This window comes from Hirundo rustica, chromosome 7, assembly GCF_015227805.2.
Source record: "Hirundo rustica isolate bHirRus1 chromosome 7, bHirRus1.pri.v3, whole genome shotgun sequence".
In the NCBI taxonomy this organism is placed as follows: Eukaryota; Metazoa; Chordata; class Aves; order Passeriformes; family Hirundinidae; genus Hirundo; species Hirundo rustica.
The window spans coordinates 31,323,233-31,337,314 of record NC_053456.1 but is presented as its reverse complement, the minus strand read 5'-3'; the positions used below and the strand labels follow the sequence as shown (position 1 = coordinate 31,337,314).

Genomic DNA, 14,082 nt, shown 5'->3' with positions numbered 1-14,082 from the left:
TATTAGGGCCAATATTCTTAAAATAAGTTTTTCTCCATTTTTCAAGTAGGAGGAAACAACCATCCAACTATAAAGAAAAAAAAAATCTATCACTTCTGTCATAGCAATAATCAGTTGTGGGGGAGGTTTTTAGTTGGTTGGTCTGTTTGTATTATGTGCAGCGTGAGTGAATGGAATACATTAATCCTGACATCCTGGGCTTTGAAATAACAGTGTTATCAGTGTCCTGCTTCTTTTCCAGTCCTAAAATGCACATTGAATGTGGTAATATCTGTGAAAGGAGAATGTATGGGATTGTATAGAGCTCTGGATTGAAAACGCAAGGAATGTGATAGAAGATTTCCTTGTGGTGAAACAGGGATTTGAAGGCAGCTCCTGGCTCAAACTGCACAAGTGAACAAATGAGATGTTTCTGTGATGCAAACTGGGACATTTGTGGCAGAGAAGTAAAGGTTTTTCCTTTAAGCTTAATGCATCTACATCTGTTTAGTCCATTGGTTATATTGTTGACACAGCTTGAATTTATATTTATTGCTTGAAAACAGAAAATATTGTTAAGTCTCTCTGCGTATTATAACTTACATGAGCACGCATGTTTGGGCTCTAGATAACTTTTCTCAGTGTGCCTAGCTGAATTGTGTATTACAGTAAAAAATTTTATGTAAAATGTCTGTTCTTACTTATATTTCAATATTTCTACTTGATATTGTCTGAATACTTGATCGCCTAGATCCTGGCTCCTTTAAAAAAATATTTGTTAGTTATAAGAAGTAGTCTGTTTTACTTGTCATTTTTGTAATCTTCAGTAAAAAAACATTGAGCCACCCCAAAAGGAGACTTGGTTTTAATAAATCCAGAATTTGCAGTCCTATTTAATCCAGGTGTAACAGAAATATTGTTCCATGCTGCCTAGCAAGTATGTCAGTATGTCCAGTCACAATCACAGAGTAACAGTCCTTGGGGTGATTGCGATTCATTTCATTTAAGGACCTGCTTTTGTTAAGATAAATCTGAGTAGTTTGGTGGTTTTGTAAGTGTTGGATGGCTGTCCGTGGGGTCTAATCAAGATTTTGATTTGTGAAGTAGCAAAGCCAATGTAATTCTGGTTTTTTTTTAAATTGTTTCTTGAATTGGTTGTTGGAGAATATATCGTTACACTCTACAAAAGTCTTCTGCTGAAATTAGTATCTGCAAGTCACTGCAAGATCTTTCAATATTGTATGTGATGCTTTTTTTTTTTATGTGCTTATATTTAGTTCTGTTTGTTGAACCCTGACACTCAATGCAGCAACATCATATGGTTATGAACATACTCCCTAACAGGAGTAAAGAAGTGGGGAAAAATAAAAATCCACATAATGACAACTTTTGTGAATCTATGAAGAGTATTCTAAATGAAGAACAAATGTCCAGTCCCATACTTGAGGTTATGAGCTTGCGCACCAGGGTGCAGACAGAGCTGAACACATCAGCTTCTGATGTGTTAAAGCAAACCAGGAGCAGCTCCATCCCAGAAATGCTGTGTGTTTACCTCCAGAGTCATGTCAGCCTGCCTTGCTCTTGGGGCAGTTCAGGAGTGCGAGGGTGTGTGGGACATGCTGTAAACAGTGTGAGGTTTCAGAGGTCAAGTGTGTTTCATGGCATCAGTCCCAAAAGGCAGCCCACGGAAATACCCAGTTTCCATGCTCTGCCCCTGCATTGCTGCCTCTCTGCTTATTCCATGGATATTTCTGTATTTCTTGGTGCAATGTCTGGCTGTCCCTACATCAGTTGTTAGTACATGAGCATGGTCAGAATCTTTTTGTAGCTTTTTGACACTTATTTTTGCTGGAGTTTTACTAGTCTTTCTAGCACTTGTGTCATAGCGTATTTGATGTGTTGTAAGATATCTGGAGCGAGTTAGTCATAAGTTATTTGGAGAAGTATGTTGAGAGTGGCCTTTAGGTTAATTTTCATATCGGCTAGGCTGTAATTTTAATGAGGAAAATGAGGGTTATGCCTGTATGTTAGGCTGAGGAAAGCTGTGGCTTGATATAAAACTTCTGTCTGCACTGCCTGCTTTGCTTTGGGCTGCCCCTGTGTGAGGAGTAGCCTAAAGATTTGACGTGGCTTCTCTGTGGGGTGGCATTTTTTTTCTTCCCAAGGTCTGTGTGCATGTGTAAGTCAGTGTGCTCCCAGACATAAACACAAAAATGTTTATTTTGCATGCAATAGAAAGACAGAACTTCTTCCTTGAAAACTTACTGCCTTCTCCAGAGCCTGAAATGGAACTTAACCAGTCAAATATCATTCTGGGGAATGTGATTCCCAACCCCACCCTGTTTTTCCTAATAGGTAGGGGTCAAGGTGCCGTAGGAAGCTTTTTGCTGATGTTAGGAATACCTGCCTCTAGTCTTGGCTGCGATTTGAGCAAGTGCTGACTCTCATACCTGAAATCAAGGGCAGCCTGCTTTGATAATAAAATACTCCACATTTTATAGCTCTTTAGGAAATAACACCTGAGGGCTTGCACATGTTTCCTTGGCAGGTTGTTTCTGTAGTTTCTTCCAGGTTTTACTGCACCTGCAGCAAATCAGTTTGAGTGTAGCTGAGTTTAATCTCTCACTAGAGGAGACAGCAAAGTGCTTGATGAGCATTTCAGATTGGGACCCCCCAATTCTGTTGTGTTGAGTAGCCACACTGACTAAATGTAAAATAAGGACAGTGCTATTTTTGAAATACACTCATTTGTGGACCATGAAGTGCTCTGGTGAGAGCTGTCTCTTGTGAGCATCCTCTGGCTTCAGGCTGCACTTTGAGGAGTTTGTGGTAAATAATGCACCAGGCTTTGCAAAGGACCATCAGACAAGATGTTCATTTGGTGAACTGCCTCTGTTTTGTGTACAGAACAAGGCAATAGCCTACAGAAAAGTGTCATTGCACAGCCACATACTGTCATACTGGCTACACGTAAAGGAGTCCCAATTACGATCCTAGAGACAACATTTTGCCATTTTGAAACTGAGGACTTCAGTTTTCAGAAAATCAAACTACTTTTCTTCTCCTGGACTGTGCTGGTGTCTGAGCTAGTCTTTTTGTGACAGGAATTTTCAACTGAGGCACCCACTTTCTGTCCTCTGTTCCTTTGGGAAGAGGCAAGTTCACTATATTATGGGGGAATTCCTTCTTTCTTCCTGTTGTGCAATCGCTGCAGATTCATCTCATATTTGATTAACGGCACGGCTTCTGCCAAAGGAAATATTGGTAAATCCATGATTTGTAAGAACTTTATAGAAGTTGATCGTGCTTTAAATACTTCATATGTTCTTGTTCATAATTTAGGTTGTTATTGTTAACATGGTTGAAGGAGTTGACAGTCACAGATATAACTCCTACAGGAAAGCTGGGGTTATTGCCCATATGGGGTTTGACAACACACACTTTTGCAGAATCGTTATTTTTTTGGATCATCTGTTTCTTGTTCAGAGTCCATGACTAATTAGCTTATAAAAAAGTTATTGAGCTAATATCTTATAGAGAAACCTGTGATGTCAGATTTGATCCCCTAATTGCTCTTATAATTGGCATTTATTGGAGCTCTTTCACAAGTCAGGGCAACAGACCTCATTTGTTCCATGCAGAATGTTGTAAAAACAATCGAGCTGGCAGCTGATTACGGCTTTCTATTCAGTAAGCAATTCTGGAAGACTGTGGGCTAGACAGTTGTCTGATTTGCCTAGGTTGTAGAAGTTAAACGTAAAGAGAGATGAATTTTCAGCATATGGCTCCGTGATAGCAATTACATGCATTAGTGGTTTAGCTGGTGCGTTGTGTCTGCTTTATAAATGTTTATATTGCAGCCTTCTGCTAACAGATATTGATGACAGGCAGTGTTGTGGAGGCCCAGTGAACGGCAGTGATCATTAATTATGGCCCAGTAATGATCCATCTCCATGCATTTGGGTGTATATCCAGTTCTAACCCGTGCTCGTGGAAACATCAGCTATTCTGTTGTTCCGTAATAATTTAACACAAGGTCTTTGTCAACTGAGATGTAAATGTTTAACATTTTACATTGAGCATATTCAAGTTTCAGAACTCGTTAAGCATAAGTGAGCCTGGAAATAAAATTATGCTGATGCCTACATAAATCTTGTCTTATTAATTCTGAAATAATTTGGAGTGTTTTCTGATTGCCTAACTGTGTGTATAAAGGACATAGGCAGACTCTTTGTCTGTTCTGAAACTGCAGAGAGCTCTGCTAATAAGGCAGCTTTGAAATGTCACATTCTTGTCAAGGAGAAATAATTCATTGACCCTTGTCCATAAAAATTGGTGGAAAAATTTTACAGTTCTGGCCACTCTCTGGATCCCATGTCTCAAGTGTCAAGAACATGATAAGTTTGAATTAAGCTATGATGGGTATTTTGACACCAAAATATTTAACATTTTGCCATACGGCTTCTCTCAAATTCCATACGTCTTTCTCAGTTGCACATCAGCTCTGAACAGCATGGGGTTTGTGGAATGATCTCTCCAAGCTGCAGACACAAAAATGAGCTTTTTTTCCAAGTATTTGTCAGTTAGAGACAGTCTTCTGAATTGTCTGCATTAAATTTTTTGTAATTGTAACAATGAATGTCTCCTATCAATGAAAAGTACTTCTGGTGGCATTCATCCTGAAACCAAAGCATGATTAGCGAGTAATTAACTGTCGCTGTTATGCCTTTGCATGACTTCACTGGCTGGATCCCAGAAATACTGATTATTCCTAGCGGTGAAAAAGATCAAGGGCTTCTCTTGGATGTTGAGTTTGGGTGGCAGAGTACAAATTGCTGTGACAAATGTGAAAAGTGACCTGTGGACCTTATCCCAGGTGCATTAAGTTTGCAGGGCAAGGGCTGCTGAGATCTTCTGTGCCCACAGTGCTGCAGGGAACATGTCACTTTTTGCACTGGAAAGCTTTTAGCTCCTCTGGGGATTTTGACACTTTTTTTTAAGATGGACCCCTTCAGGCCACTACAAATTGTCTTTTCTGTTTTATTTCTCTACATTTAATAACTTCAGAGGAAATGCATCTGTTTATGAAAACTTGCATTTTAATCTGTAATATCTGGGGGAAAGTGCATTTGATGAGATTATTCAACATTTTGTGCCTTTTTTATATACAAAGCCTCTATACTAGACATGGCAAAATTGCCCAAAGAAGGCATTTAAGTGATTAGTCATAAGACCTCATAGTAGCCTTGGAAATTCTTGGGCCAGTTGTAGTGGATATGTGTCCCGGAGAACACATCCCCAGAATCCTTACATGTGTTCAACCCTTGGGAATTAATTAGTTCTTGGCACTGGCAAATTTTCCCTCTGTGTGTTTAAAAAGGTTCAGCTGTACCTCAAATCATCTCTCAGTTTGTGTCTGATGAATTATTAGGCCAGATAAACTTGATGTCCAAAGTATTAGCACAGATTGAAGATTTAAAAATCATTTTATGAGTTACTAAGAGTTTGAGCTAATTAATGGTTGTGATTTCTGAACTTTCTGACAGATACCTTCGAGCTGAGATGCAAGACACGTGGAGAGGAGGCAACCACTAGATCAGGTTCAGTAATAATCTTTTTGATTTGCTCTGTATCTACATTTGATCATATAAATGTGGTTACTAACATGAACAGCTAATCCCTTATATTGGTGATATGTTGTAAATAGAGTTAATTTCTATTTGTTGTTGAAACAGAAATGTTACAGGAGGTTTTAGCGTGCTGTTTACACTGGGGAAAACCTGTCAACACCTATGGTCCTTTTGCCATCTGAATGCTTCTGCTGTCACTGCAGGGCACATGAAACCATAATAATTGTGGAACAGGGAAAGCTAATCCTTGTCCTAGATGAGTGATTAAAATCTTTCTATCCAGCACATATCTTCAGACTTATGTCAACTTTTACTGCTGATTCGTGGTTCTTTGATGTGCCTTTTCTTGACCATTATTTATCTCTCTTTTACAGGCTGATTCTTTTATCTTTTGCTTTGCTTTTATTTCAGTGCTAGACTGGGTTAGATCACAGAACGTGCAGATGTAGTCAGTGCTTTAGGTGGTGTGTCTTCAGTGTGAGGTTGTCAACACTGCTTTGAGAGAGCACAAATCTGCTTTTTTACTGGGTCGGTTTCTTGGGGAAGTGTAGTAATTTAAAAGTTACGCCTGTGACCTTCTATCAAATTTGTTCTGTTGGTTTCATTTCCATTGAAGTTGTTGCATTCTGGTACAAGGAGCCGGTATCACTGGCCAGGACAGGTGGATTTTGAAATTAGTAGGACTCAGTGGTTAAGATTTGCTGTAGGATTTGGGTTACTGGTGTAAATTGCAGGCTGTGTTCTGGGGAGTTGAGAAGATCAGATCCCTTCTAGAACTTGACAAGTTTGTGCTGAAGATACACAAGTGGCTGGGTAGAGTTTTCTTCCTGATGAAGCCACAGCAAGACTTACCATAAAACTGATATTTATATTACCTGACTTCCTTATAATAGTTTTAAATTATTTTCCCTCAAAAGGAAGCAGAAGTTCAATCTGTATGGTTTATGTTAGAAGAATATAATTGCATTTTTGATCCAAGGCATGTGATTAAATAAAGGAGCGTGGGGTGAGAGGATGATGTACTCACATGCTCTGTCCTGAGCAGTGTTAAATGGCATGAGCTGTGCTCTGAGTGGGGAGTTACACTGTGTAACAAGCAATGGTGTTCTGGCACCCATAAAGCATCACAGCTGATTCTGCAGTTTCTGGATTAAAATATTTCTGAGAAATACATCAGAAACAGCTAGATGGTCTGATATTCTGCCACAAACTATGAGCTTTGGCCTCTTAGCTTAATGGAAGTCTTACGGAAACAGGTTCCTGGGGTTTTGTAAGTAATTTTGGATTTGTTTGGGGTTTTAGGGGTTTTTTTTGTTTGTTTTTTGGGGCTCATTTTTAACATGGATACATCTTGTCTATAAAGAGGTGATGTTTCAAGGCAGAATTTGGTTTCTCTGCCACCCTCGCCCTGGTGTTCCCAGGCATCAGATTATGTTGGTCTACGGCACAAATTGGGAGACATGAGAAAGAACGCAGAAATATGAGTTCTGCAGCATCAGCAGCATACTGAAAGTCTTCTAAACTTCAGATCAGGCTCCTAAAGATACATTTCAGCTGTGATTGTTGCAGACAGAGAAATATAAATGGGCTCTTTCTGCTGGTGTTTGTCACATGGGACAGTCACTCTTTGTGTAAGAGTCTGAGTGAGCTTCACTTACTTGCCTTTTTTTTTCTGGCTTCTGCCTTTCTGCCTAAGAATAAAGCCTCAAATTTAGTACTTGCACTGTGAAAATTGTTAGATACATTTAGTTACAGTGAGCACTCTTCCAGGGTCTTATTTATTGGGTCAGAATGAATAGAAAGCTGTTGTTTGCATCTATATTCCCTGATTGTTCTTACTAGCATGCCAAAGATCTAATGAAAAAGTGCCTTGTGAATTGTTGGTTTATTTATTTATTTCTTGAACAAAGCCTGGTGTGCTGATGTGATCTTATGCTTCCATAGGGGTAGGCTAATATACTGTAAGTGGCATTAATCTGGAGCTCTGTCTCGGTATCCCTAACCCCATCTGTGGGATTAATGCAAGACTTTGTTGTCTCCCCCACTTCCCATCTGTCTTTACTGTTAATTTACACAGTAATCTTGGATGCTTAGTGGGTTGAAATCGGAAAGGAAAAAACGTTACTTAAATTTATAAAAAGGCGAGCTCTGTGGTTTTTCTTTTTACCTTTTACGAAGTGATGCTTGTATTTATCTAAGGTGAGAGAAGGAACAGTGGAGCCTATAAGGAAAGAAAAAGGAAGTTTCCAGTCCTTTCTACAGGTCCAGATGTTCCCACCATAAGAGAGATGTAGTTTTGGATGAGTTATGTTCATCCTTTGGGATGTTTAGGTGGATAAAGCGTCTTCAAGGACAAGGTGTAAACCTCTGACCAGCTTATAGAATGCCAGCTCCTGATGGTTTTTGGGTTGTACTAATGTGTGGAGAGGGCAGTATTCCTTGGCACAGGGAGGGTGAGTGTCGATAAACCTGTGTTCAGAACCTAAATGTTCCTTTCAATGTCAACATGGGGATGTCCTTACTTTAGATGTAGAGGCAATTTAGTTTCATTTTCGCAAGGGAAAACCACAAATTACTAACAATGCACTGAAGTCATTAGCTAACAGCCTCAATTAGCATAACAAACAAAATGCAGAATAAACGCAGGAAGAACAAGACTGACTTAGACTTGAATTTTCTGCTGTGTCCTTATTACTGTGCTACAAGGCTTCATTCATTAGACCTGACAGACAACTGGAGACTCAAAATGTTAAAGAATAAATTTCATTTTAATCTCTTTTGGGGAAAAAAAGCCACCAACTTTTGGGACTGAGATAGTAATTAGGCTGAAGCAGCATAGATTAGCCCCACTTAATGTGGAATTTAATTATTTGAAAGCAATTAAATTCACATAGAGTCTACTCAGCTCGGGGAAAGGTTTGAGTACAGGGATTTTTTGTGGAAGATGTTAATTCCGTCTCTGTGCTAAAACTTGTTAATTTAACATAATTTTCTTCTTGCAGTTTGTCATCAGTTCAAAGAAAACTATTTTTCTCTAAATGAAATAAATGAAATGTATTCCATTTATTTGGAAAATAAATGTAATTTATTTTATTTAGCTTTCTCTAAATGAAATAAGTGACATTCTCTAGTTTTTTGGGTGGTTTTTTTTTTTTTTCCCTTGGTAAAAAAAAAATTGTCAAAACTGGCTGGATTTGAACCTTGGTTCCTAGTTAGCAACAGCCAGGCAGGTAAGACATCATCTCCTCCTTTATCACGTTTGAGATTTCCAGCCCTTTGCTTCCCCTCAGCTTGTTTACTTCCTCTTTACCACCCAGGAATTGCCAATAACTGCAGCACAGCTACCAGGGAAGCAGTTTTTCTGGAATTATGGAAGAGATTGAGTCTTTTTTCTCGCTGTGATTCGAGTCAAGATTCACAAGATGCACAGGATTCACAAGGACATCCACGTGTTGTGGGGAGGGGGAAGCTCCTTGTGGTGTTCTGATCAATCTTTCAAGGCTGCTGCTGGTGGAGCCTCACAGGTGTCAGGAAGGCACTGGGCAAGGGGAACTTCACTTTGTGTGGGAGCTGCTGAAATTTTCATTTTAAGAAGGGATAGGAATGAAGGAATCCCGGATGTAGTGGTCTGGTGCTACCATCCCTTGTGCTGTGGAAAAGAGGATGTTATTGGTCACAAAGTGGCTCTAGTTGTAGACAAGGTGAAGGTTTGGGGTCGGATCTGGGGACTCTTGTGAGAAAGAGCCAGTCCAATGCTGCCTGTTTGCCCTGGCTGCAGCTTTTTGGTGCTGACTGCACCTGCTGCTTGGAGAAAAGGTTCTTCAGTGCCTTGATTCCAAGCCCAGCCTTGGCAGAGGCTGCTGCTGATGCAGGGCTGGTAGGGTGTGGGGTGTTCCCTCTCGTTTATCAGTGAGCAGGGGAGGCTGATGGGCCGTGCTGGGATGTATACCAGCTGATTTCTTGTCAACTGCCTGACTTTCAGATGAGAAATTTGGTGCTGAAAACACCTTGCTTTGGTGTTTGTGCTCCCTTTATTAGGAGGGATTCAGTGCCATCCCTTCCTCCCTCGAGAAACCCAAACCCACAGTGCTGCTTTGGTTGCTTTTTTCTATTTGTGAAGTAGAGGACATGGTATTTTTAGTGGCAGCTTTAGGTTTCAAAACATGTTGTGTCAAGGTCTTGAGAATCCTTTGAACTTGTGCCTTCTCTGTTTTCTGCTGGCACAGTAGGTTTAGATGTGGCAGTAAAGAGTAGTAACATTCTAAGTTGGAAATTACTTTGGAATGTGGTTTGGGCTTATATTTTTCAAAGGAGGAATACAAGTTCAGATTTGTGTTTCCGCTGATAGACCATTTTGAAAGATTGTTCAGTTTATGGATAATATTTAAGTTTCTCTTGCCGAGTTTGTACTAAGCAGGTTAATGGTATGTGTCACTCAGACTGATTGCAGTGAAACTACAGAGACCCAAAGAGATCTCATCATCCTTATCTTCCTGTGAAACCTTTTGCATGCTGCTGGCTACAAGAATGGAGCTGGAATGTAAAGGACAGGAGAGGAGAACTGAGCCCAGCTGGCTGTGCCTCTCCTCAGGAGGTGACCATGAACAGAGAAGTGGTGACTGTAATCTTCCTCCTTAGCCTCTTACATGTCCAGGTAGGAAAGGCAAAGGCTACTCCTAAAGTCAGATTTTCTGGCCTGGATTTGGACAATGGGCTGATAGTCCCGACCTCACTCTTGTTCTCCCTTTTTCTTGGAGGGGCAGGAACTAGAAGCCTTGGGTTGCATCTGTGTTTTAGTGCCTGTTTGGGGTGCAAGAGCCTGCTGTGTTGGGGCTTTTGTAGCTCTGCAGTGGACTGTGCTCCCAGGACACTGTGGGTGAAGGCTTAACCTGGCACAGCCTTTTGCAGAGTCTTTAGGGCGTAACAGGCAGGGAAAGGCCACTTTGGAGGCGTTTGGGGTTTGTTTTACCATTGCAGGTAGATCCGTTCTGCAATGCATTCATTGTACTGTGAATGGAAGAGCAGATGTTTTGATTTGAAAGGGAAATCTTGTTTATTGTTTTTGAGTATAAACAAACCAGGGGGAGGAAGCCTTACTGGAAAGCAAAGAGCCTTCCTGGACCATCTTCTGGTTCAGCAAGTAATAACCCTCATGGTGTTTTGCATCAGTGGCAATGTGTACATGTATTTTTAGAAGGGCTTCCAGAGGGCCTCCTGCTGCATGTGGGTTTGTTTACGGCTCTGCTATGTGAACCATGGGATATTCCCAGCTCTGCCCCCCTCCAGTCTGAGTTCCCAGCTTGACTCTGTGTGCTCCTGGGAGCTGCTGGCCGCTGCAGGGAGCGGGGCTGGTGAGCGATAGAGCTGTCTTTCCGCCTCAGTTTCCTCATAAATGGCATCAAATGCTAATTGCTTTTCATTCTGCACTTCAGCAAGAGCAGAGTGATCCAGAGCTGGGGTTTGCTTTTCCCCAGGGTGCCGTGGGTGTGACTGATGGAACAGAGCCAGAAGAATTTGGCAAAGTAGCCGACTGTAAAGGGAATAATCTCTTTTTTCTGATGATGGATGGCACTTAGAAAGCTGCTGAGCCTAAAAGCCATTTCTCATGCTAAGGCTCTGCAATGCACAGGTCAGCCATTGAGCAAATGCAGGCCTTCAAAATGAGAGCTAATAGCTTGGCAGGTTATGCCTGACAAGCAGCAAGTGTGATTTGCTTTCAGTTCTTTAGTGTGTGGGGTTTAGTAGTGTTTATTTGTTTTGTTTTTTCTTTGGTGTTTTGGGTGTGGTTTTTTTTTTTCCTTTTTTTTTTTTTTTTTTTTGCCTGTGGACTGTAACATTTAGGAATTGTATTATTTCTCTAATATTACATGACCATCTGTTTCTAAGTTTAGAAATATCTTAAAGAAAACACAGTTATATAAGGAAATATATTTTCATACTCAAATGTGGTATATTTCTCATATCTCTAGAACATTATTTGTATTTAACTGCTGCACGTGCCGTTCAGAATGTAGGATTAAAAAAAAATACATTTCAGCTGAGCAGTCATTAAAATACTGGCCCCTCACCTGTCTGTGTAGCAAATTGGACAGCTACCTGGGACAGAGAATCATGTCTTGCTCCCAGATAAATGGTCAGGGAGTTGTGGAGGTGAGATTTGAGAGGAAAATCCATAGTGGAGTGCAGGTAGATTCACATAGGATAACAGTTGGAAAAGACACTTGTGTAATTTGACATGCAACATTCACAGCTCTGGGAGAGCTTGTTGACATATTTACTGCTGATCTGGTAAAAGAATGCTGTCTGGAGTACTGCTGGAGGAAAGGCTTCCTGGGAAATGCCCAAATACTGAGTTTACCCCTGCAAGTTTCAGAGCTGTCTCTTGAAGAAATCTGAACTTTGAACAGCTGCTTCTGTCTGATGCTGGACTTTGAGAAGATGAATGACAGAATTTTTACGTGGAAAGCCCAATAATGATAAAGTTTCTCCATGTGCAACCAAGTCCTAAACCATTGTAAAATGCGTATTTTTCTCCTGGGATCTAGGGCTGTGAGACTCAGTCACTAGCACACGTTCGTGTTGCTCTGTGAATACAGGCTTTAAAGGGTTTTGAGAACTGTTCTCTCTGCAACCAGATACTGCATTATTCAAAACACATACTTCACAAATAGGTTTTGTGAGATTGTATTCACTAAGCAGCAGCATCTTGACAATAAGTACTTCTGGTATGTCTCAAACTCCTTGTGTTTACCAAGTATCATCTGTGATGCTTGAATTGATTTGTTAATCACAGAGCTGGAGTTCTGTTTTACAGGAATGTATTGACACGGTAATTATAAATGCAAAGTTTTCATCCTTATTGTAATAAAAGCTTTATTATCCAATATTTGAAAAATTACTTTTCACAAGAGACATATTTGTATCTTGATACACACGTGCACTCTGTGCCGTTTTCCTAAGAATGTTTCAGCTTGGCAGTGGCTTTATAAAGTATTCAGGTGAAGTGGGAGCCTCATTCAGACTCCCAGACCAGCCAGGAAGGTGAATTGTATTCTTGTAGAATGAACCTCCCTTGCAGTTTGAATTCAATGAATACAGTTTGAATGCAGTTCTTAACTTCTTGTACATTTGTTCAGTACAGGGTGGGAATCTGCTTCAAATTCCTTGTTCTACTTTATGAAGTTAAGTATAGAGTTTAGGAGTTAAATACTTTTATGGTCCTAGGAAGTAGGGGTTTTTTAGATCTTATTCTGAATTTCCAAATGCATTCCTGCTGGTTTTTTTGCTCTATATCTTGATGTTATGAGAGCAGCTAAAACCCTGTTGCAGGTTATTTGTATCCTGTTGTAATTGTGGCCTGGTAAAATCCTGTGTAAGACTAGGCTGTTTGCATCCAGAAGGGATTTTTCCCTTCTCATATAGTTGTGGTCAGCAGACTTTGGAGAGCAGTGGCTTTCATCTCTTAGCCTCAAAGGGCCAGTTTTTACCATAGTGCCAGGTACAGTGTAAGATGCTGCCTGTGCAGCTTGTCAGAACATCCAGTTAGTGATGGAATATGCTGGTGTGATTTAATTGAAATTACGTTAAACCCGTATATTCCTAATCAGGAGCTGGCAACCTTATTTACTGGGACCTTGGCTGTTGTTACCATTTAGAAATATGGTAAACAGAAGGAGACATTAGAAATTTTAAATTGACTAAATAAGCAGTCTTTTTGTGGAGATCAGGAGGAAAATGTGGCTATGAAATACATTCTGTGGTAGATCCTGGTGTGCCTGTGATGGGAGGTTATCAAATCAAAACTTTTAACTTATGGGAAATAAACTGTGGAACAAACAAATTGCTTGCAGCATGGATGTCAGCTCCCTCAGACTGTAGAAATAATGAATATATTAGTGGTTTATATGCAAAATATTACATTCTCTCATAAAATTTAAAAAATAGAAATATAAAATTGTCAGGGTGATGCTTTAGCTAAAATTTATCCATGCAGTTTAGAGTTTTGGGAAAATCTTGCTTCTTTCTTGCTCTGTGTGAAAGAAAGACACAGTCATACTACTAAATTTTGAGGTAGAGCAACAGATGGATGATGGAATATGTAATTTCTGCTTGATTTAAGTTTACAAGACTCTTTAGAATTTCTCTCTGATTTTTGAAGAGGTAACAAACCCAATGCATGGAGAGAAGAATATGGAATGTTCCTACTGCATTTTCATAACTGTACCTTTTGGTAGATCGATGCTCCAGACTTTGACTGACTTTGTGCTAAATATTGTGTTACAATTTTTAATCAAGCAGTTAACATTTTTATTACTCAGTGAAACAATGGAGTGGCATAAGGCATGCAGTTTGCTAGTGCACATGGCATTGATATAACATTGTTTAGAGTGCTGTGGTTTACCAATATGTCCTCGTTTTTATAAATTCAGGGAATGCTGGCCACTAATATCTGCCAAGTAGTGACTTAGCCAAA

General features: G+C 40.0%; 1 protein-coding gene across 9 annotated transcripts in view; it reads left to right on the top strand.

Moving 5' to 3' along the window:
• Nucleotides 1-14,082, top strand: part of GULP1 (GULP PTB domain containing engulfment adaptor 1) — a 168,337-nt gene that overhangs the window by 35,846 nt on the left and 118,409 nt on the right. For 8 of the 9 annotated variants that reach the window (XM_058421266.1, XM_040069097.1, XM_040069085.1 and 5 more), the window contains one exon: nt 5,526-5,579. The exons of the other annotated variant lie outside the window; for it this stretch is intronic. The gene's annotated coding sequence lies outside the window, so the exon portion shown is untranslated. Of the gene's footprint in view, nt 1-5,525; nt 5,580-14,082 lie in introns of those variants that run through there. 9 annotated transcript variants of the gene reach the window in all.